Below are 22,350 nucleotides of genomic sequence, written 5' to 3' on the forward strand. Positions count from 1 at the left end.
ATAAAAGATAAATGTGGGGCCGGCCCTGTGGCTTGGTGGTTAAGTGCGCGCGCTGCGATGCTGGTGGCCCGGGTTCGGATCCCGGGTGCGCATCGAGGCACCACTTCTCCGTCCATCCTGAGGCTGAGTCCCACATACAGCAACTAGAAGGATGTGCAGCTATGACATACAACTATCTACTGGGGCTTTGGGGGGAAAAAATAAAATAAATAAAATCTTTAAAAAAAAAAAAAAAAGATAAATGTACTCATAGATTTGAATACTTCTCTCACCAAAAAACAAACTTATGTTGAAATTCAATCCTTAGTCAATTAAGCGACATTTTCATTCCTTCTAAAAAATTGTCAAGTAAAAATGTGAATTTCAGAAATCAAAGGCCAGCACATAGGGAACACAGTGCTACATCAAGATGAAAACTTGGATGGGCAGTAAATTTGAGAATCAGACTGTTGCCAAGCGAAGGGGCAAACACTGATCATATTACAGTTACGAGTCTTTGAAACAAGACTGTAGTGATTCCTTTTCCACTAGTTTTAAAATGTGACATAGGGCCGGCCCCGTGGCTTAGCGGTTAAGTGCGCGCGCTCTGCTACTGGCGGCCCGGGTTTGGATCCCAGGTGTGCACCGACGCACCGCTTCTCCGGCCATGCTGAGGCCACATCCCACATACAGCAACTAGAAGGATGTGCCACTATAACATGCAACTACCTACTGGGGCTTTGGAGAAAAAAAGGAGGAGGATTGGCAATAGATGTTAGCTCAGAGCCAGTCTTCCTCAGCAAAAAGAGGAGGATTAGCACGGATGTTAGCTCAGGGCTGATCTTCCTCACACACACAAAAAATAATAATAAAATGTGATATAAATTTTAATGAAATATGGAAGTAGACATGCATCCATCACCCAGCTTCAAAAATTATCAACTCAAGGGGGGCCGGCCCCATGGCACAGTGGTTAAGTTCAGCACACTCTACTTCGGTGGCCCAGGTTTGCAGGTTCAGATCCTGGGCGCGGACCTACCACTCCTCAGTCATGCTGAGGCGGTGACCCACGTACAAAATAGAGGAAGGCTGGCACAGATGTTAGCTCAGGGCTAGTCTTCCTCAAGCCAAAAAAAGATGACTGGCAAGAGATGTTAGCTCAGGGTGAATCTTCCCCAGCAAAAAAAAAAATCACTCAAAACGGACCTTGTTTCATCTACACCCCCTCTCCCTCATATTATTTTGAAACGAATCCCTAATATCATATTCGTAAATATTTTACTATGTAATTCTAAAAGATAAGGACTTGAAAAGATCATATACCTCGTAACGAGACTTTTGGTGGTGAACGAACATGATGTAGTCTATACAGATGTCAAAATATAGCGACGTACACTTGAAACATATAATGTTATAAACCAATGTTACCCGAATTAAATAAATACGTTAAAAAAAAGAGAATGAAGTACTGATACACGCTATAACATGGATAAACCTTGAAAAAATGAAAGAAGCCAGTCACAAAAAACTATGTATCCTATGATTCCACTTACATGTCCACAATAGGCCAATACATAGAGACAGAAAGTAGATTAGTGGTTGCCAGGGGCAAGGAGGAGAGGGGAATGGGGAATGACTCCTAGCTGTATAGGGTTTCTTTCTTTCTTTTTAGGGTGATGAACAAGTTCTAAAGTCAGATGTGGTAATGGCTGCACAAGTCTGTGAAGATACTAAAACCCGCCGAATTGTATACTTTACAGGGTGAATCTTACGGTATGTGGATGATATCTAATAAAAAAGACAAAAAGAACATATACAAAAAAAAAAAATCATAGTACCATTACATGCCTAAAAAATTGATAGTCCCTTAACATCAAATATCTAGTCAACATTCAAATTTCAAATTCTCTCAAAGACTATACTTTTAAATGTTTGTTTGAATTAGGATCCAAATAAAGTCTACACACTACAGTTATGTGATAAGCTTCTTAAGTCTCTTTTAATTTATAAGTCCTCCTTCATCTTTTTTTTTTCCCCTTGCAATTTATTTGTTGAAGAACCAGGTCACCTCCTGTAGTTTCTACAGTCTGGATATTGTTGATCATATACACATGGCATTTAATATATGCCTCTGTCCTCTGTATATCCTGAAATTGATAGTTGGATCTAGAGGCATGATTAAATACAGGTTTAACTTTTTTTCCCTAAGACTACCCATAAGGGTGATGTATTCTTCCATGAGGAGACATTCTAAATCTATCATTCCTTCTTCACTTATTAAATAGAACACTTCTATTAAATAAAAACAAAACATACTATTTGGTTACCCAGTAGTGCAGTTCATAGAAAATATCTTGCTTCTTTTTCCTTTCATCTGCCAGTTTTCAAAATAATGATTGTGGCCGGCCCAGTCGTGCGGTGGTTAAGTGCGCGTGCTCTGCTTCGGTGGCCCGGGATTCACAGGTTTGGATCCTGGGCACGCCGACGCACCGCTTGTCAAGCCATGCTGTGGTGGCGTCCCATATATAAGTACAGGAAGATAGGCACGGATGTTAGCCCAGGGCCAGTCTTCCTCAGCAAAAAGGAGGATTGGCATCGGATGTTAGCTCAGGGCTGGTCTTCCTCACAAAAAAAAAAAAGATTCATTTCATTAGCATTTCCCCCAAGTGACTAATAAGCCTGTTCTTTAACTACTGTTATGACACCACCGATTTAAATGTATCTGATGTGTTTTGATCCACTACAGTTATCTTTACCGATACTCAAAGTCTCCTACTTTGGGCCAGTGGGAACTTCTTCAGTAGGCTACTGAGTCCTTCCGACACAACTCTTAGCAGCGTTTGATAAAATCCTTGCTATCTGATAGACAAAATATTCCAGGCTCATCTCATACATTTCCTACCCCAGAACTAGAATCAGCCATTTCTCCAAGGAACCCTGATTCCTTTTGGTGGGGAATGATACTCCAAGACCACAGTCTAGATGCTAGGGGCCTTTCTGCTCATTTTAAATATAAAATTATCTCCATATCAACTCTCAACTATTATTAGTCAACTATCTTTAATTTTACTCCTTTGGCAGAAAAATTCCACATCCACAAATAATATGTCTTAGAAACTTAAAACAAAATCTTATTTTCTCCTGAAATTCTTACTTGAGATGTTTCAGTCTTGTAACTTATATTTATTAAATAATTCTCATTACTTCCACTCTTACTCTACCCCACCTGTATGTATTCCCTTTCCTTTCCCCTAACAAGATGCCTAGATCATTTTCCTGATTGGTAGAATTGACATATAGTTAAAATTTTTTTTTTTTTATGTGAGGAAGATCAGCCCTGAGCTAACATCCATGGTAATCCTCCTCTTTTTGCTGAGGAAGACTAGCTCTGACCTAACATCTATTGCCAATCCTCCTCCTTTTCTTTTTTTTCCCCAAAGCCCCAGTAGATAGTTGCATGTCATAGTTGCACATCCTTCTAGTTGCTGTATGTGGGACGCGGCCTCAGCATGGCTGGAGTAACAGTGCGTCGGTGCGTGCCCGGGATCCAAACATGGGCTGCCAGTAGCAGAGCGCGCGCACTTAACCGCTAAGCCACGGGGCCAGCCCTATAGTTAAAAATTTTTAAGGACAACCAAAGGTTAACAAAGAGGACACGTTAAGTTTAAGCAAGCCCTTTAGCAAGTAACTATTTTTTTAAAGACTGTCTTTTCTTGAATGCCAAGATATAGACCTCAAAGATGACCTCAAAGATATCAAACAAATTTGTCAACTATTCCTAACAAAAACTTTATCCATAGCACATAGCTAATAAGGTCCTTTTCCAAACAAACTGGGTCGGTGGGGAGGGATCAGATAAAGTAAAGGCCTACACTTTGACTTACAAGTGAAGAGCTCATTTCTACCTTCAATAAAACTTCCAATAAAGCTAAAGAAATTTCATCATATCCCAGTGCTCTCCAACATATACCAGGCACAGGCCAAGCTATGCAGCATATCTGCAGAAGGGACTTGGGTTGAACAGCTGTAGGTAGGTTACGTAAAGGGAAACCTAGATCACAAAGGACATTGCTAAGGAATCTTCTTCACACATGCCAGTGGATTTTATCCAACTCAGTGATACTCAAACAAGGTTAATTTGCCCCCCATGAGACATTTGGCAATGTCCGGAGACATTTTTGGTAGTCATAACTAGGGATGGGGTTGAGGAGGGGTGCTACTAAACATCCTACAATGCACAGGACAGCCAGGGACTTATCTGGCCCAAAATGTCAATAGTGCCAATACTGAGAAACCCTGATCAAACCGAATCCATGTTCTGAAGGGGAAAATTTTTTTAAAAAATCATCCCACATTCTATGCATAAAGAACTATCATTTCTTTTAAAAATATTTATCTTCTCTGCAACAAAGATGAGCAGAGCAAGGTTCCTATGAATTGTTCAAATGGGTACATCTTATGGAGTAAAAACATTTTTATAAAACTAATATACATCTAGTTTGTTTCACCCTATAATCATCTACCTGTGAAACCTGATTTTATCTTCATATCCATCTGACAACTTTTGTGCCATTCTTGTTCTTGCCCAAGTATATAATTTCTCCTCATAAAACTGGAGCATCATGATGTTAATCCTCTAAAATTATGGTTACTATCAGTATTTGTTATTATCAATATTGACTAGTGAATAATTTTTGTGAAAACAATTTCTCAAAGTCCTTTAATCTAATTTCCATTTCTAAAATTTCTGGTTGTGACTCCTTTACAATTCCTTTATGGGTTGCTTTTGCTAAATATACCAACTTTTCTTGCCTCTTCAACTTCCCAATCATTTTCTCAGAGGGCTGTGAACCAAAATGACATGATGCAAACCTATTTCTGTGTTTTTTCTCAAGGTACTATTGTAATGCTTGAACTTAAAGTTACAGATGGAGGGGCTGGCCTGGTGGCGTAGTAGTCAAGTTTGCATGCTCTGCTTCAGCAGCCCAGGGTTCACTGGTTCGGATCACAGGCTCAGACCTACACACCGCTTATCAAGCCATGCTGTGGCAGCGTCCCACATACAAAATAGAGGAAGACTGGCAAAGATATAAGCTCAGGGCCAATCTTATTCACCAAAAAATAAAATAAAATAAAGTTACAGAAGTAGCTCTATATCTCAAAACCAAAAGTTATGACAGTAACAAGTTTACATAGAAAAATGTTAGCCAATAATCCAAACTCCACCTGTCATCAGCTGTTTGGTGTGTGGCTTGCCCTTTTGTTAAAACAAACAAACAAGAAAAGCCATTGACTGTAATGTTTAACCTAAATCAAATCAAGTATTTAAATTTAACTTCCAGTTTATAGGAAATACAGCAGTAGAGGAATAAGTTACGCAATACCACAAGAAAATAATGGGATAAATCCAGAAGGCAGGACATTCTATAAGAAAATAATCAGACAAATGCAAAATATGGAACATTCTATAAAACAACTAACACAGTCTCTTTAAAAACATCAGTCACATACACACACAGAGTGAGAAGACCAAACTAGATTAAACGAAACTAAAGAGACATAACGGGCCAGCCCGGTGGCATAGTGGTTAAGTTCGCATGCTCCACTTCAGCAGCCTGGGGTTTGCGAGTTTGGATCCCGGGCACAGACCTACACACCACTCATCAAGCCATGCTGTGGCGGCATCCCACATACAAAAGAGAGGAAGACTGGCACAGATGTTAGCTCAGGGCAAATTTTCCTCAAGCAAAAAGAGGATGATTGGCAAAAGATGTTAGTTCAGGGCCAATCTTCCTCACACACAAAAAAGAGACAACAAAATGTAACGTGAACCTTTACTGGATTGTGGTTCATAAAAAAGATAGAAACGACATTCTGGGGACAACTGAAACATTTGAATATAGACTACACACTAGATGATATGTGGGAATTATTTTTAATTTTCTTAGAAAGGATAGTGGTATTAGAGCTATGTAGGAGAATGTACTTATTCTTAGCAAATACATGAAATATTGAGCGGAAATGTCATGACTGTGTCTTTCAACTGGTTCAGTAAATATATAGATATTTTGGTGTTTTCTTATAGACATCAAATATGCCAACATGTTAAAAATTGTTGTGTCTAGGTGGTGGGTTCACTGTAGGTACTCCTTGAAGTATTTTTTCACCTTTTTCACCTGTATGAAATTTTCTTAATAAAAACTTGGGGGAAGCTGATGAATAAGGTCTGAGGACGTAATGTGAAACATGGTGACTATAGTTGATAACACTGTACTGTAAACTGAAATTTGCTGAAAGGAGACCTTAAATGTCCACTCCCCCACAAAAAAATAAAATTTGTGAGGTGATGGATGTGTTAACTAGACGGGAGAAATCCTTTCCCAACGCTATGTATATGAAATCCCAACAATGTATTCTTTAAATATCTTACAATTTTATATGTCAATTATACCTCAACAACGCTGAAATTGGAAAAAAAAGAAAAAAAACTTGGGGGGAAAACTACCTACTCATATTTTGGTTGTTCGATTCTGCCATTTTCTTTCTGCCATTTACTAAATCAAACTGGTAGCCCTGTTGGTTGAATTTTCTGTTAACATGTTCTTATTTCTAGGAGCAATTTTCACATAGATTATATATACAGATTTTTTAGGATGTAGCAAAAAAATTACATAATATTAGAAAAAAGAAATGAATCTAAGATGGGATATAGATAGGCTACCAAGGAGATACTGTAAGATGTGATAATCAACATTGCCATTTTCCATTAATCCAAGCCATTATTTGACATCTTGGTAACCTACTTGATTTCTGCATTTTGCACTAGTAATTATACTGTAACACGAGTTTTGTGTACTCAGTAGGCTTTACTCAACACTGCAGCTCACACAGGACTATTAGCAATTCCATAGTCTTAAGTCTTTGGCATTGATCTTTCCATTCATTAATATGGGTGTACCAGATACATACCTTTCTGGGGAGGAGTGGATTGTATCTTAAATGCTGGTAAATATGGCAAATAAACTCTACTTTACACGCAGGTCCTACATAATCAGCTAATCAGTAAAAGCCTACATAACTAAAAAGGTACGACACACACAGACTCTACGATCTGTTATTCAAAAGCAGCAGAAAGAATCTTGCAGATACACCTGTCAGTCTACTTTTGAGATATCTAATGGGCAGCAAACGTTTACCTATCTTCATCCCAAATAAGATTAGGAAAACATCTGTTTCTACCAAAACTCTCCAGACAGATTTGGCTCTTGAAGCTTTGAATTCCTGTAATTTGTCTGGTTCTTTCAAAGCTATAAAGTAAATTCCAAGAATGAGGAATTCAGAAACTAACATCTTCAATTCACCGTTAGTACATACCCGACCATAAATCAAGATAAAAAGAACATTTGGAACAGGAAAAACGTTTTATAAGACAAACAAAAATTGTAAGAATACCACTCTCTCTTGCTCCAGGTTGAGAAAACAATAATTCTCAAAATAACTGGTATTTGTTTTCAAATTACCATTTTTTAGCTTTAAGAAGGACTAATTCCAGGGGCCGGCCCCACGGCCTGGTGGTTTCAGTTTGGCGCGCTCCACTTCAGGGGCCCAGGTTCGGTTCTCAGGCATGGGGCTTACGCTACTTGTCAGCCAGTGGCCACGCTATGGCAGCTCACATACAAAACAGAGGAAGAGTGGCACAGATGTTAGCTCAGGGCCAATCTTTCTCACCAAAAAAAAAAAAAGGACTAATTCCAGAAAACCTATAGGGCTGAATACTTAATATGGCTATAAAACTAACTATTGTTAAACTTGTAACAAGCAGCTTTTATTTATCCAGTCTTTTGCATGGCCCTTTCTGTCCCTCACAGGATCTAACTGTTGTAGAACCTCACATAATATTCACAATGGGTCCTTAAATAGTCTTAATAAGCTAATATTTCCAAACACAAAATACTTTCCACTTCTCTGGCAGCAAATCTCCTATTAATAAGCACCCAAAAATTAGTTATGTGCTCTTTACTAAAACAACTAAAGAAAGCAATAGATTCTCTATTTTTAAAAGGTTCAATATTCAGGAGTTCCTATCCCAAGAAAAGCTTTTCTTCACTCACAGTTGTATGTTGTCTCAATTCTACTTCTACTCTCTGGATTTCATTTTACTCTGCCAAATACTAGCAATACGTTAGTCTATTTCCCTCCACCTCTTCTCCCCTGAATTATATGTAAAAATGTTTTTGTGGATATGGCTTAACATCACAAACCAGAATGCCAAGGAATCTAGCAAAGTCTTACCATACTGATATTACGACAAAGGCACCAACAAGCTCTAGGATTTGAGATTTAAATCAGAAATCTCCACCTTCAACAAAAAGACTTATATGGAGAATAAAGACTGAAAAACTATCTGGACTACATTTTTTTTTACTGTGATATGGCCAGGCATTATTCTGCACTTTACATTCATTATCTCCATGAATTCTCACAATTATATACCCTAAGTACTACATTTTACAGATGAGGTCAAAACAGAGGTTTAGAGAGATTAAGTAACTTGCCCCAGTTAGTAAATATTCCAGCCAGGATTCAAATCACACTTTGTTGCTCTAGAATTCTTCTCCAAGTCACTGCCTCTTCCATTATTAACTCAAACTAACATTTATCAGTTCTCCAGAAGTTACTAAATGGAGGCAGACTTAGATGATCACAGCAGCAGAAGCACAGGAAAGACCTAAGGACTCTCAAATTTTGGGGTTTCAGGACCCCTTTACACTCGTAAAACTATTGAGGACTCCAAAGAGCTTTTATTTATGTGGATTATATCTTTTGATATTTACCATATTAGAAATTAAAACAGAAAAACTTTAAACACTTATCAGTACATTTAAAAACAAACCCATTATATGTTAACATAAATAACATTTTCAATTAAAAATGACTATTTTTCCCCAAAATAGTGAGAAGAGTAATACTGTTTTACATTTTCTCAAATCTTTTATGTCTAGCTTAATGAAGGCAGTCACATTCTCATAGCTGTTTCTGCATTCAGTCTGTTGCTATATGTTGTTTTGGTTAAGTTTATAACAAAGATCTTGCCTCACACAGTAGGAAAAGGGAGAAATATTCTATAAACCTTTTCAGATAACTGTTTATATTGACAAAATACTAAAACTCAACAAATGGCAGTTTCTTAAAGGATAATTGCATCTTGGGATCTGAAACCATATCAATGAACTTTTCGTACTTCGTGACATTAAAATCTACTGGTGTATCTTACATTTTGAAAGGTTCTTTTCACCCACGGTGATTTTAAAACGTCATGCATTGGTCATTGGGAAAATAGAGATTTAGTGAGTTATGCCAATCTTCCAAATGTTGATACATTTCATTATACAATATTTTTAAAAAATCACAGTCATTAATTAACACCGATATTATAAGAAAAATCTTTCAAATGCTATAAAGCTGTCAAACTTGAGATGTCAACTTTTTAAAAATTCTCATTTTCACTCTCAAATTTTTATCATTGGTAACAAATACCGTCAAGTGTTTTCCTCAAAGTGATAAGCTCACTTTATTTATTTTCAAGAAAACACGCGCCAAACACTCAAGTGTGAAAAACTGTCGTTTGTCATTCTTTCAAGTAAAAACGCTGTTCCACGAAATGAGCAGCTTTCAACTCAATCTCCTAAGTGCTTTTCCTTATGACAAGGCTCATATCTGAGTAGGCAGCATTAGGCGCTTTATGCCTACTTCCCATTTGGTCACAGATTCTTAAAAATTAGAGACACGTACTCAAGGGCTGAGATTTAATAAAATCAATCATTTTTTACTGCTTTATCAACAACATTCTCAAGTAACTAATAACAGAGTTTCATGCAACTGCCTTGCTTTGTGCTAAAGCGCCACCAGTAGTTTCACCCAGCACTGCTTTAGGACTATCAGTGCAAACAACAGTGATAAAAATAAATAGCATCTTATATGACCTCGTGGCTCCTCTGAAAAGGTCTAAGGGGATCTCCAGGGGTCAGTGGACCACACTTTGAGAACTGCTTTCCTAGATTATACCATTGGTTCAAAGTGAGTGTAGAAACTCTAATAAAATCCTGTGCATCTCGACTCTTCATTTTGTCAGTTCCTTTACTTTAAGATATACCAACATCACAGCTGGTATAACCGTAATACAGAAAAAGGGAAGGAAATAGAGGGCACAGATTGAATTTCATTGTTTTAAGATTATGTTTTGAGCACTTCTATGCTAAACTAATAATTCTCAACGAAGGACTGCAGGTTAAATGTAGAGAAGATGACACCCCCCTCCCCATCTCACCCAAAGAGACTTGGGGATGAGGCCCTCACAACCGCACTTCCAGCAATCTACAAGGTATTTTTTATGCACCCCTAAGTTAAGAACGATTGTGAACACCTCGAATTCAGAGTCCAACTACCAGTCCCAAGAGCAACGGATTCCAAATTCAGTGTCATTCGCCAAGAAGCAACCCTCCCCGCCCCCGTCCTTTCCCTTTCATCTACATGGGAAAATTCCTTAGAAAGTAAAACTCCGTTTCTGTGGGGTTTTGAGCTGCGGTGGGAGGTGTCTTTTTAAAAGAATGTAAAGGGCTGGGCTCCAGTCTGCAACACGAAGACAGCTATTCTGAGATAGTACAACTTATCTCGATTTCCATCTGGAAAACGAGACTGGGCTAAACAACTTAGAAGACTCTTTTCAGCTCTACCCTTTTCTGAGCTAAGAATGTCCAATATAAGAGAGCTGAGAAACGTCCAGCGTTATCAACAGTTTGAGAGAATCCCGCCTCTAACGGGAGAGGAAATCAGGACAACTCGCAGAAAAGAGGGACCGCAGGTGGATCAGCGACGTCACTCCTTTTCAGTAGGTGCTAAGATTCCAGAAAATAGTCCCTGGGATAAACATGGCGCCCACCGCGGCAGGATATAACCATCAGAAAATAAAAATTCTCTACCCCATCCCATTTTATAAATCACGGCGCCATCCCAAAGAAATTTTAGGGCCGAGGGAGGAGACTTTGTAAACTAACTGCAGTGCACTAAAGCTTGGGATGTGCGATTGGTCCGAGCGGGGATTACATAACGCAGGGGAGCGGCTCACCAATCACTCATTTTGCTGCTCACGCTCAAAAAGAGCGCCCCACTCCTTCCCCGGCGGGGGTGAGGCGGCAGGGCCGCGCACTACACCTCCGTCGGGGGACGTGACCCCGCCCCCCTCCCCGCGCGCGGCCTCGCCCCCTCGCCCGCCCCTCCTGCCGCGCCCGCTGCCTCGCCGCCGCCCGCGCCCCCGCCCCTTCCCCAGCGGGCCGCCGCCGCCCGCGCCCGCGCCCGCCCACTCCTCCGAGACGCCTCGCGCCGGGCGTGCGTGTGGACGTCGTGTGTGTGGGGCCGTGGGGCCCGAGTGCGCGCGCGCGCGCGCCGCGGCGGGCGCCGGGGGGCGGGGGTGGCCGGCAGGGGCCTCCCCGGCCGGCCCGCCGCGCACCTCCCGCAGCTCCCGGGGCGCACACGCACACACACACGCGCTCCCGCGCCGCACCCCACGCCCGCCGCCGCCGCGGGCCGCGCCGCCACTCGCGGGGGGCGGAGGGGCGCGCCACCGGGCCCCCGCCCCCACCCCTCGTACCCGCCCCATCCCCCTCTCATTGTCTCGCCTCGGAACGCCTCGCCGAGCGAAAAGATAACGGAACCCCCGGGAACAGGGGGTGGGGAGAGAGAAGGCTCGCTCGCTCACTCACCTCCCGTGGTCGTCGCCGCCGGTAGTCTGACCCGAGGAAGGCGCCGTCGCCTTAAAGGGACCTTGCACCCGGCGCCGGGAGAAGGGGGTGGGAGCAGGGGAGGGGACGGGGGCTTGGGGGTAGACGGAGAAGAGGGAACCGTTGAAAGCTCGTCTCCCGGAGGGTGAAAGGAAACCTCCCTCAGGTTCGAGTGACTTGGGGTGGATTTTTTTCCCGAGGGGGGCGGGGGGGGGGCCCCGAGGGAGGGGGGTGGGGGGGCCAAGGAATGCGGCTCCGTGTACGGGAGCTGGCGCGGGGGAGAGAGACGCCGACTCCCCCCACCGACCCTCTCGCCCCGCGGAGGGATACGGCTCGTCACTTCCGCCCTCCCCCTTTCGTGGCCTTTCAATTGGTTGAAGCGCATGACACGTCATGGGCTCATCCTAACCCCTGCCCGGGCTTCTTTTCTAGTCAAGTTTGTCTGGGGCTGCGAATAAATAAATAAATAAAAACATTTTTTTAAATGAAATAAAGAATAATTAGCTTCAGAAACAATATCTAGGTTTGGGTGAGAAAAATGGAATTTCTAAAGAAAATATTCCCCAATTCACTTGCCTGGACTTTCCAGGAAATTTTGGGAATCTCCCCACTTTCCACTCAAAGCAAGAGGGGAACTTCATGCCACAGGCCAGATGGTGAGGCCCAATGGCACCAAGAACTGTCATTGGAACAAAGGCAGCAAAATGGCACTCACTTTTCCTCAAGAGACATTCAACCAAGTAGTCTTATGGCAGTAGCCTTAAGTGAAGAAATTTTAAAAACCATTTTTACCCTGAACCTTTCTGGATTCTGGAAAGAAGTCACACATGATTGCTTATCAAGGTGATTCATGTATGTAAACTGCTTTGAAACCATGGTAAATAGACTCAGCCAAGATGCTCAGTTCTAAGAAACTGTAGACTCCACATCTGTGCTTTTTGCTCCAATCAAGGCTGAGACGGATTGGTCCAAAGAAATTGATTAGTCTAGTCAAGACCATCCACCTGTTGTTTTTCTCCAAACAAAAACTAACCTCGTTTCCGGATAGCTAAGAGATTTTGTCATTTATTACCTCCCCAGATGATGGTAAAATTTTAATATTTTCCTTGGTTATTTGAGGATGTTGTTGCTCTTTAAGCAATACACAAATATTTGCTCCAAACCAAGTGCTAAATGTTGGTGCAACATTGGGGAGATCCAGAACCATATTTATTCCTTCTCTTTACATACACACTCTATTCAAACATCAGACTACAAAAATAGGCAGTGGAAGTAGGCATTCCAAATTATGCACCATGCACATGGCTGCACGTGCCACCACCCATTTTCTTTCCACTTCATACCAAAAACATGTGAGTGATTTCAACTAGTCATTCTTAGAAAGAACTTCATTATTTGAATTGAAAGAATCACTAAACCTCTGAAGCCTTTCCAGACCTGGTCTGGAAAAGCCCATAGTGGGATTATGGAATCAATCACCAAAAGACAAATTCTATATGAAGTTGTAATCCTATTTTATGCTTTCCTACAATAATTATTATAATTCATTACAACATAATTTGCCTCTGAAATATTCTTGTTGAAACATATTTTGCCATGCCCTAAGTGCCAGCTCGTGCTATCTGCCAATGACATCTAGGCCAGCAGACTGTACCATGTACTGTTGGCCAATAACCATTAGCATACCATATTGAAAATGCATCATTCATTCAACAAATATTTACTGAGTACTTGCTATATGCCAGGCACTGTTCTCAGTGCTGGGAATACAGCAACAAAGAAAACAAACAAAATCCCTGAACTCATGAAGCTTATACTGTAGTGGGGAGAGACATACAATATACACATAAACAAATTATTCCAATATCTACAGTTGAATAACAAATGGTCCCAAAACCTAGTGGCTTAGAACAACAACAATTTTATTATTATCTCTCATGGTTCTGGGAGATGATTAGGCTAAGCTAAGCGGTTCTCACTTGGAGTCTCACGCAGTGGCTGGGGCTGAAGTCAACTCAAAAGCTTCCTCAAAAGTCTGGAAGTTGATGATGACTGTTGGCTTGGACTGCAGCTGGTGCTGTTGGCCAGAACAGCTGGCTGTTGGCCTCTCCATGTGCCTGGGCTTCCTCATATCATAGTGGTTGAGTTCCAAGATTGAGTGCCCCACGAGGACCAGGCAGTGGTTGTATGGCTTTTTGTGACCTAGCCTCAGAGGTCACATAGCATCACTTCCACTATCGTTACAGGCTCACCTCGACTCAAGGCGAGTGGGGAACATCTCTCAAAGGGAGTAGTAGAAACATCACATTGTAAGAAAAGTATTTGGAATGGGAATGTTATATATTAATAAATATATAATATGTGATATGGTGATAGGTGCTATGGATGGGGAAAAGGGCAAGATGGGGGAATTGGGAGTGTGGTGTGGGGGTGGGGAGGTGTTATTTTTTGTGGGGTGATTGGAGATGCTTTGTCATTAAGGTGACATTTGAGCACAGACCTGAAGAAAGTGAAGCCAAGTTCAGGTTTTACTCTTAGTGCAAGTGAAGTCGTTGGAAGATTTTAAGCCAAGGAGTGATATGACTTGGCTAACATGTTTAAGGAACACTCTGGCTGCTTATAGAGAATTCCTTGTAGAGACGAGAGTGAAAGCAGGGAGACGAGTTAGGAGGCTCTTGCAATAATCCAGATGAGAGGTGATGGTGGCCTGGACCAGGGTGGGAGCTGTGGAGCTGCTACTTCAGCTGAGTGAGTTCCGTGGTGTGTTGTTTACTTCTCTGTGACTTATTTTTCTATTATTTAGTTTTGGCCATGGGAGACAGTTTTGACCCATAATGGCTAGCAAAATGTGTATGAGGGATAGTGCTGTGCCTACCACAGAGAAATAAAGTTAGAATATTGTGCTGAATGTTAACATAGGAGTTTTGTGGGGGCTGGAGGCACCCTTGAGTAAAGAATTCAGAAAACAAGAGTAAGGATCAACAATCAGGGAATGGAGTAAGCTCTTTGACATTATAAAAGGTATCCAAACTGCCACCGTCTGGGAGGATCAATCAACAGTTGAATGACTGATAGCTGGAAGAAATCAAGGGTAGAGACATTTTATAACTTCAGAGGATTTGAAGAAAATTCTACCACCTTGCAACACTGGAGCAGCATCTCAAAAAAGACTATAGTGTTAGCGCTCCCATTTCCAGGAACGTATTCCCCGTGCTAAAGAGGGAACGTCCATATTAATCTGAGCAGTGTTGGAACATTTTGCTATCGTCAGCTAACACACAAGTTTCTGGAGTGAAGCAGTAGAACTGATAGCTGTGGTTTCTCTTATACTTGAACCATCTTGATAATGATGGGAAACAAAGCAGCAGAACAAATAACCTGGGTCGAATCCTTAGAAATCAGTTCACATGTGCCTCTGTGACATATTGGGGCGAGGTCTGAAAGCCAATCTAGTTGGGTATATTGAAGAAATTGAACCCTAATACTGCTGCTAAAAAGCTACGCCAGTCTTCAGTAGCCAACTTAGAAAAAAGGAATCCTCTCCGTATGGGTTTCTAGGAAGGAAGGTCAAAAGTTAATGGAAGTCCCAAGTTATGCATTTCACAGTTAGGTAGCAGAAGAGTATTTCTTTTCTACAGTCTATGGGAACACTTATTTGCTTCCTTGGCTTATGGTTTCTGCCATGAGTTGAAAATTGGAACCACCTGTAGCTTGGACAGTGTCAAGGCAGAGAGACAAATGATTTCAGCATGTCTTCAAAAGCAGTGAGCCATGGGTGCCTCTCTGCTGTCATTTTGCTACTATACAGACCCAATCACTGACTGCTCAGGTTCAGTGTGAGGCTAACCAGTACGTGTTGAGGTGGGGAGTAGAGAGGATTGTGAGGTCAGTCCAGGCAGAAAGCAGCTTTGTGGGGGACAATGCCAGATTTCTTTAAAAACAAGCATCCTGCTCTACAACACACACTCAGGGTGGTTCAAACCAGGAGCTCAAAGGGAGCTACTCATTTTGGAAGATTTTTTTTTTGTGTGTGAGGAAGATGGGCCCTGCGCTAACATCTGCCAATCCTCCTCTTTTTTTTTTTTTTTTTCGCTGAGGAAGACTGACCCTGGGCTAACATCCATGCCTATCTTCCTCTACTTTATATGGGACGCCGCCACAGCATGGCCTGACAAGCGGTGCGTCGGTGCACGCCCGAGATCCAAACCGGCAAACCCCGGGTCTCCGCAGCGGAACGTGCGCACTTAACCGCTTGTGCCACCGGCTGGGCCCTCATTTTGGAAGATGTAAGAGACAGAAAAACAGTGGAGAAATTTTCACCATCTGAGCATCTCCCAGCTCAGAAAGATTGACAGCTGATCGCACTGAGCCTGGGAGTCAAGAGAAGTCAACGTGTATGAGGACACTGAAATGCTTCACTTGACGGGGAAATAGAAAGCAAACGCTGGTCTATGTGTGGCCAGTGTCAAATACAAAATGGGGACTCGGAGGCTGCTGCTGGGCTTCATTTAGGAATTTTATTTGCCACCTCCTTATGTTTAGAGGAGCTGAGGACTTTCCTGGGGGCTCAGAAAATTCTCAGGAGATGAGAAATAGCCAGAGGAAGTTTTAAAACTGGGTTTCTAAAAGAAGAGTTCCTCATTAGCTTTCATTAAGAAGCAATTGAAAGTCTCTGTCTTCAAAATGTATTTTGCAAGAAATGCATGAGCAGCAACTACTTCAGTCATCAAGACTTCTCTGTGAGTTGCTGTATGATTTCATGGAAGATAATAATTTAGTTAGACTTTGAATTAAATTAATATGATTTGAGACACCCAGAAGCAAACTTCTTTCATCTAGTTTATTGCTACAGAGTTGAGCAGGTGTGATTATCAAGTAATTAGACTGATTCCATCAAGCTTCATGGAAAAACGAATTGGTTTACTTTATAGACACACTTGTTATGTGGCTTGTCCATTATAATCGATTGCAAAGTAAAATTTAATTAAAATTTCCTTTCTTCTCTAGGATACATGCTTTTCAAATTTAACAGCGTTTGTATTTTATTATAGTCATGGATAATCTCCAGAACACAAACTGCAGACATTAAATAATTCATTCTTTTGAAGGACATGAGGATTAATATCATTATTTTACAGATGAGGAGATTGAGGTATCCTCCAGAATTGAGTTTTAAAGGTTTCTGGCATTGATAAGTGGTCAGATCCTTCTGGGTCTCTTCTCATTGTTGAGTATGTACAATAGGAGTTAGAAGTAGCAAGGAGGCCATCCCCTATGACAGCCCAAGGATTCATTTTTAATGCCTTTTCTATTGCCTGAAACATAAAGGTAACAAAATCTGAAATGTGAAAGTGCCAGGATTCACTAATTTAAAATCATTTTATAGGAGGAAAACAATTTAACCTTCATTCATCCAGGAAATAATTCTCATTTCTAGGTTTGCGTGTTAACACATTGGTGTGTAAGTACTGTGAGTCAGGTGTGAATATGAGTTCCTCTTTCCTACGCACCCTGCTTCCTGACAGCCTCTGATCTCTGCTTCTCCTATTCAGAGATCTTAGTCCTAGCTTAGAAAAGTGAATCTTAAAACTTTTCTGCATTATGAACCCCTTGAAAATCTCTATAAAAGCTATGGATTATCTCCCCTAGAAAAATGCACATTTGTACATATACACAAAGTTTTGCAAATACTTTCAGGCTTGAAGCCCATTCATGTGCCTGTAAATGAACCCCAGGGAAAGAACCTCAGGCCCTGGGCTCATTGGACAAGATGCTTCGCTCTCTCTCTTCCCAGAGAAATGATACATCTCTCAATAATCATATGAACATGTAGGCCCAAAGAACTAGAGATACCTCTCACTTTAACAAGTGGTTTATTATTATTATTACAAGTACTATTTATTGGTAGTAATACTATTATTATTTCATTTCTTTCTTTATCTTTGCCCAAGATGTTCTTCAATATCTGGGAAATTCCAGGAACCTCTAAGACCTGAAAGATGATCAGGTAGTCTAGCTACCTCAGCCAGTTGAATCGACACCATTGGAATTGAGGAGGTTATCTCTGATTCTCCAACCCTGCAAATATAGTGACCTTCCTGGGATGCCTGGCCCTACTTCACCTGATTCATTGGCTGTGGCTCACTGAATATTCATATGCTTTCTACATTTCCCAGCTTTCCTTGCAGCTGTATTAGGTAGGGCCTCAAGATGGAGTCCTGGTAAATGGAATGCAAGTATAAGTGATGGGTTACTTCCACGATTAATTTGTTAATTCAGCATAGCCTAACTATACTGATTAATACATTGGCAGAAGATTGGACTAAAAAATATGAAATTGCCCCACAATAATTTTATAGTTAAGAATGGGAGATAGCATGGTGAACTGGATAGATCTTGATATTACCTACATTGCAGAGTTATTGTATTAGAGATATAATATATAAAATGCCTAGGACAGTACCTGGCTTATATTAGTTACTCCATAATTGGTGGCTTTTATTACTAATTCTTAAAATATCATATATCATAGTATAAGTATTTTATGGGACATGATAAAATTTTATTACACTCATGGATGACAGTTTCCCTATTCTGATTTTGTCCCAGGTTTCTCGCCGTAAGTTATCTTCTTTTTTTTTTTTTTGGTGAGGGAGATCAGCCCTGAGCTAACATCCATGCTAATCCTCCTCTTTTTGCTGAGGAAGACCGGCTCTGAGCTAACATCTATTGCCAATCCTCCTCCTTTTTTTTCTTTTTCCCCCCAAAGCCCCCGTAGATAGTTGTATGTCATAGTTGCACATCCTTCTAGTTGCTGTATGTGGGACGCGGCCTCAGCATGGCCAGAGAAGCGGTGCGTCGGTGCGTGCCCGGGATCCGAACTCGGGCCACCAGTAGCGGAGCGCGTGCACTTAACCGCTAAGCCATGGGGCCGGCCCCATAAGTTATCTTCTAAATAGTTTGGGTCTTGGGCTTCATCATCTTTTATAAAATTGCTGGAAGTAATAATTTCCAAGGAATAAGTAGTTTATTGTCTTTAATCAGCCAAATATTTAGTAAATGCCTATTATTTCTTCCACATATTAGTTAACAAAACAGCATAACAGGTAACATAATATTTACAAGTGCTAATTTGTGTGGTCCAGACAATTAAAGGATATGACATATAAAACAGTTCTAACTGTGTGAGACAGTACATTCTGAAAAGAGAAAGGCAAGTTCTATGCACGCTCAAGTCTTCAGTGAAAACTTCTTGAAAGGCGTGAGGCCCAGATCATGTCTTGAAGAATGGGTGGGACGTAGATAAACGAAGGAAAGGAAGAAAGGAATTCCAAGTGGGCAACAGAACGATCAAGGTACTGATCAAACCCAAAAAGTAAGTTAAATAAAATATTAGATTGAATCATATAAAATTGCTGGGGATTTTGTGGATAAAAACCAATCTAATATTGGCAATTTCATACTGTTCAAACTCATAAAAGCGGTATTTGTCGAGTGATAAACTGGAAGTTTCAACTGTACTGGTAATGTTTTATTTTTATACTGAGTGGTAGGTACATAGATTCATTATATTACTTATTTCTAATTTTTTTTTTTTTTGCTGAGGGAGATTCACCCTGAGCTAACATCTGCTGCCAATCTTCCTCTTTTTCTATGTGAGCCACCACCACAGCATGGCCACTGACAGAGAGTCGTGTAGGTCCATTCCCGGGAACCAAACCCAGGCCACTGAAGAGGAACACGCCAAACTTAACCACTAGGCCACTGGGGCTAGCCCTATATTACTTATTTCTTGTTGTTCTTAAATATTTCATAATCATCTTTTAAAAATAACTTACAGAAAAGCAAAAAACAATGTTGACTCTCGTCAAATAATTTAAACAATCCTTTTAGTTAACACTCATTCTCTGTAGGAAAGTAACACTCAGTTTTCTCAGCCTTCTCAGACTTTCACCATTTCCCCAGATTTTCTCCAAGTGTATTAGGGGACAAGCATGGCTTATGCAACTGTACACAGAAGGAGAGAATCCAGAGACCCCCAAGTGCAGTGTTCTTTGAATCATCTGGCCTTGGAGCAATGTGCCTTCTCCACCTCACCACTGCTTTCCCTGCTGGTGTTTGCAGCTGAAATTTGTGGCTCAAGACCATGTGGATATAACTTGTGAGCTGGCCTCCCTTACGTTGCTTAGGCCTCGTGGCTCTCCCTCAACCTCCCCTCAGCTCTCTGGCTCTACAGGTCCCATTACAGTTTGTCTGTGAGGCCCATTTGACCCTGACCTTAGGGTGGTGGGGAGGCGGTTCATGCTGCAGCCCTCACTACAGTGTTACTTTGCCCCACTAAGGTCACCCCTCCAGCAAGCTTCTCAGCCAGGCATTCAGCCACTGTGGCCCTCACTGACAGCAGCCCAGGAAAGCTAGACCTCAGGGCCTCCTGCCTGATTACAGTTGACTCACACTTGTACCTGATGTGCTCTGCCAGAGGAGGATACAGAGCATCCTGTGCCTCCTCACAGGGGCCCAAACGGGAGGTCCCTGCTATTCCCTCCAGTTATCTGATGTACCTCGTCATCTCTAGACAGAAGCCTGGAGAAGAGAAATCAGGACACACATCTGAGAGTTTTCCCTTTCCCCTTTTTTCTCTCTTTCTTCTTCTTTCCATTATCCCCCAAGACCAAAAACACAGGCTTCTCTGCCTTTCTCCACTCCATGTCTTTCTTTTTTTTTTTTTTTAAAGATTTTATTTATTTATTTTTCCCCCCAAAGCCCCAGTAGATAGTTCTATGTCATAGCTGCACATCCTTCTAGTTGCTGTATGTGGGACACGGCCTCAGCATGGCTAGAGAAGCGGTGCGTCGGTGCACGCCCGGGATCTGAACCCGGGCCCCCAGCAGCAGAGCGCGTGCACTTAACCGCTAAGCCACGGGGCCGGCCCCACTCCATGTCTTTCTACCACTGAGCAGCAGGCATCATGGCCGGGCAGCCTTTTGGGAAAACTCGCTGAGTTAAGTCCTCCAAGCTGGGCTCTTCAGGGAGTTACAGAATTTTTTTTTTTAATCTTAAAAGGAATTTAGGAAATCTTCTTTCAAGCCACCAATCTGACTTAGAAATTTCTTGTCTTGCTATAAAATCCTACGTTGAATGTCAGAAGCTGAATATCTCAGTATTTTTTTCCCCATTCCTCCTGTAACAAATCCTTATCTCTCCCAGGCAGATGGATGCCAAGGGCCAACTAAGGATAAAGTCATTTATTCAGAAAGGAAAAAAGGAAAGCACACTATTTTTCAAAATACAGTCACATGTCGCTTAACCATGGGGATATGCTGAGAAACTTGTTGTTAGGCAATTTTGTCATTGTGTGAACATCATAGAGTTACACAAACCTAGATGGTGTAGCTTACTACACAGCTAGGCTATATGGTACTAAGCTCATTGGACCACCATCGGATATGCAGTCCATCATTATGCGATACATGACTATATTATTTTTATAATTGCACTAAAATTCTCCCAGTCCCCTGTTCCTTTCCTTCATAGATCTCTAACAGCTGCCCCATAGCCCCATAGGTCAAACTCCAAGATTTATTGCCAGAGTTGATACTCAAAAAGTTAAACAACTAGCTGAATAGTAGCCCTGACCCATGACCAACATGTAAAGGAAATAAAACTAGTTAAGTAAGTTCACAGTGTTTGCTTTTCCTCTCTCCCAAGGCGCATCTATGTACAGCTTTGTGAACATTTTACCCAGGGGCTCCCATTCCTCGGTCCGTGTTTGCAATGACCTCCTCCTGCCTGGTAGGCAAGACCTGTGGAGTGTGCCTGGTGCACTTCAGATGCCGGTTAACAAGGCATGACTTCAAGGAACATAAGTATTTCATTGATATCACAACTGCCTTTTAGGCAGGAGGTCTTTGGGGGAAAATGCTCAGGCTCAATATTCAGAGAATCAGTGAAAAAAAGTGAAAGGCAAGCCTGGCAGAGGGTGAAGAGTCCTGCCAAGCACTAACTAGTACATTACTTAACTTTGTCTAAGCTCAGTTTCTTTAACTATGAGACAGAGTTGTTAGGAGAATTCACAGACCTAATACACGTAGGATGCTTAGCATAGAAAAGTGTTGAGTAAATGTTAGCTATTAATATAACTATAAATGATAATAATTATCTTATTGTTGTTGTTGGGCCAATGGCCCACCAGACAATGTAGACTGTTCCTACTATCAGCACCTACACCCACACATACACGTGGGCTTTCTAATCCAAATGTTGAAGTAATGAAAATGGGAGGAATGAGGTGAGCGTGTGTAATGACCAAGGAGTAGGACAGATATAAAATTCAGTCACAGACCATAGCCCAGGTTAGCACAAAAGAGAGCTTCCCCTACTGAGAAGGGAAAAGTCAAATTCAAGCACTTCAGGCTTTCATATTACCTAATACAGGAGCATAAAAATTTTTATATAAGCAATAAGGGGAAACAGAAAAATAACTATTTGTTTAAAAATTAAAAAAAAAATAAAATAGATCCACGGGAGTACTTGATTACATGATATTCCAGCCACCCAGGCTTCCTGGGACTGCACTGGAGATGGCACTTTCCGA

General features: G+C 41.5%; 1 protein-coding gene across 7 annotated transcripts in view; it reads right to left on the reverse strand.

The window, feature by feature from the left end:
- The window catches only part of POGZ (pogo transposable element derived with ZNF domain), a 44,189-nt gene extending 32,168 nt beyond the window's left edge, over positions 1-12,021 (reverse strand). For 4 of the 7 annotated variants that reach the window (XM_058539160.1, XM_058539157.1, XM_058539159.1 and 1 more), the window contains exon 1: positions 11,739-12,020. The gene's annotated coding sequence lies outside the window, so the exon portion shown is untranslated. Of the gene's footprint in view, positions 1-11,738 lie in introns of all 7 variants that reach the window. The other 3 variants (XM_058539158.1, XM_058539155.1, XM_058539156.1) reach the window with 1 other exon arrangement.
- Positions 12,022-22,350: the final 10,329 nt, after the last annotated feature.

Source organism: Diceros bicornis, chromosome 4, assembly GCF_020826845.1.
Source record: "Diceros bicornis minor isolate mBicDic1 chromosome 4, mDicBic1.mat.cur, whole genome shotgun sequence".
Taxonomy (NCBI): Eukaryota; Metazoa; Chordata; class Mammalia; order Perissodactyla; family Rhinocerotidae; genus Diceros; species Diceros bicornis.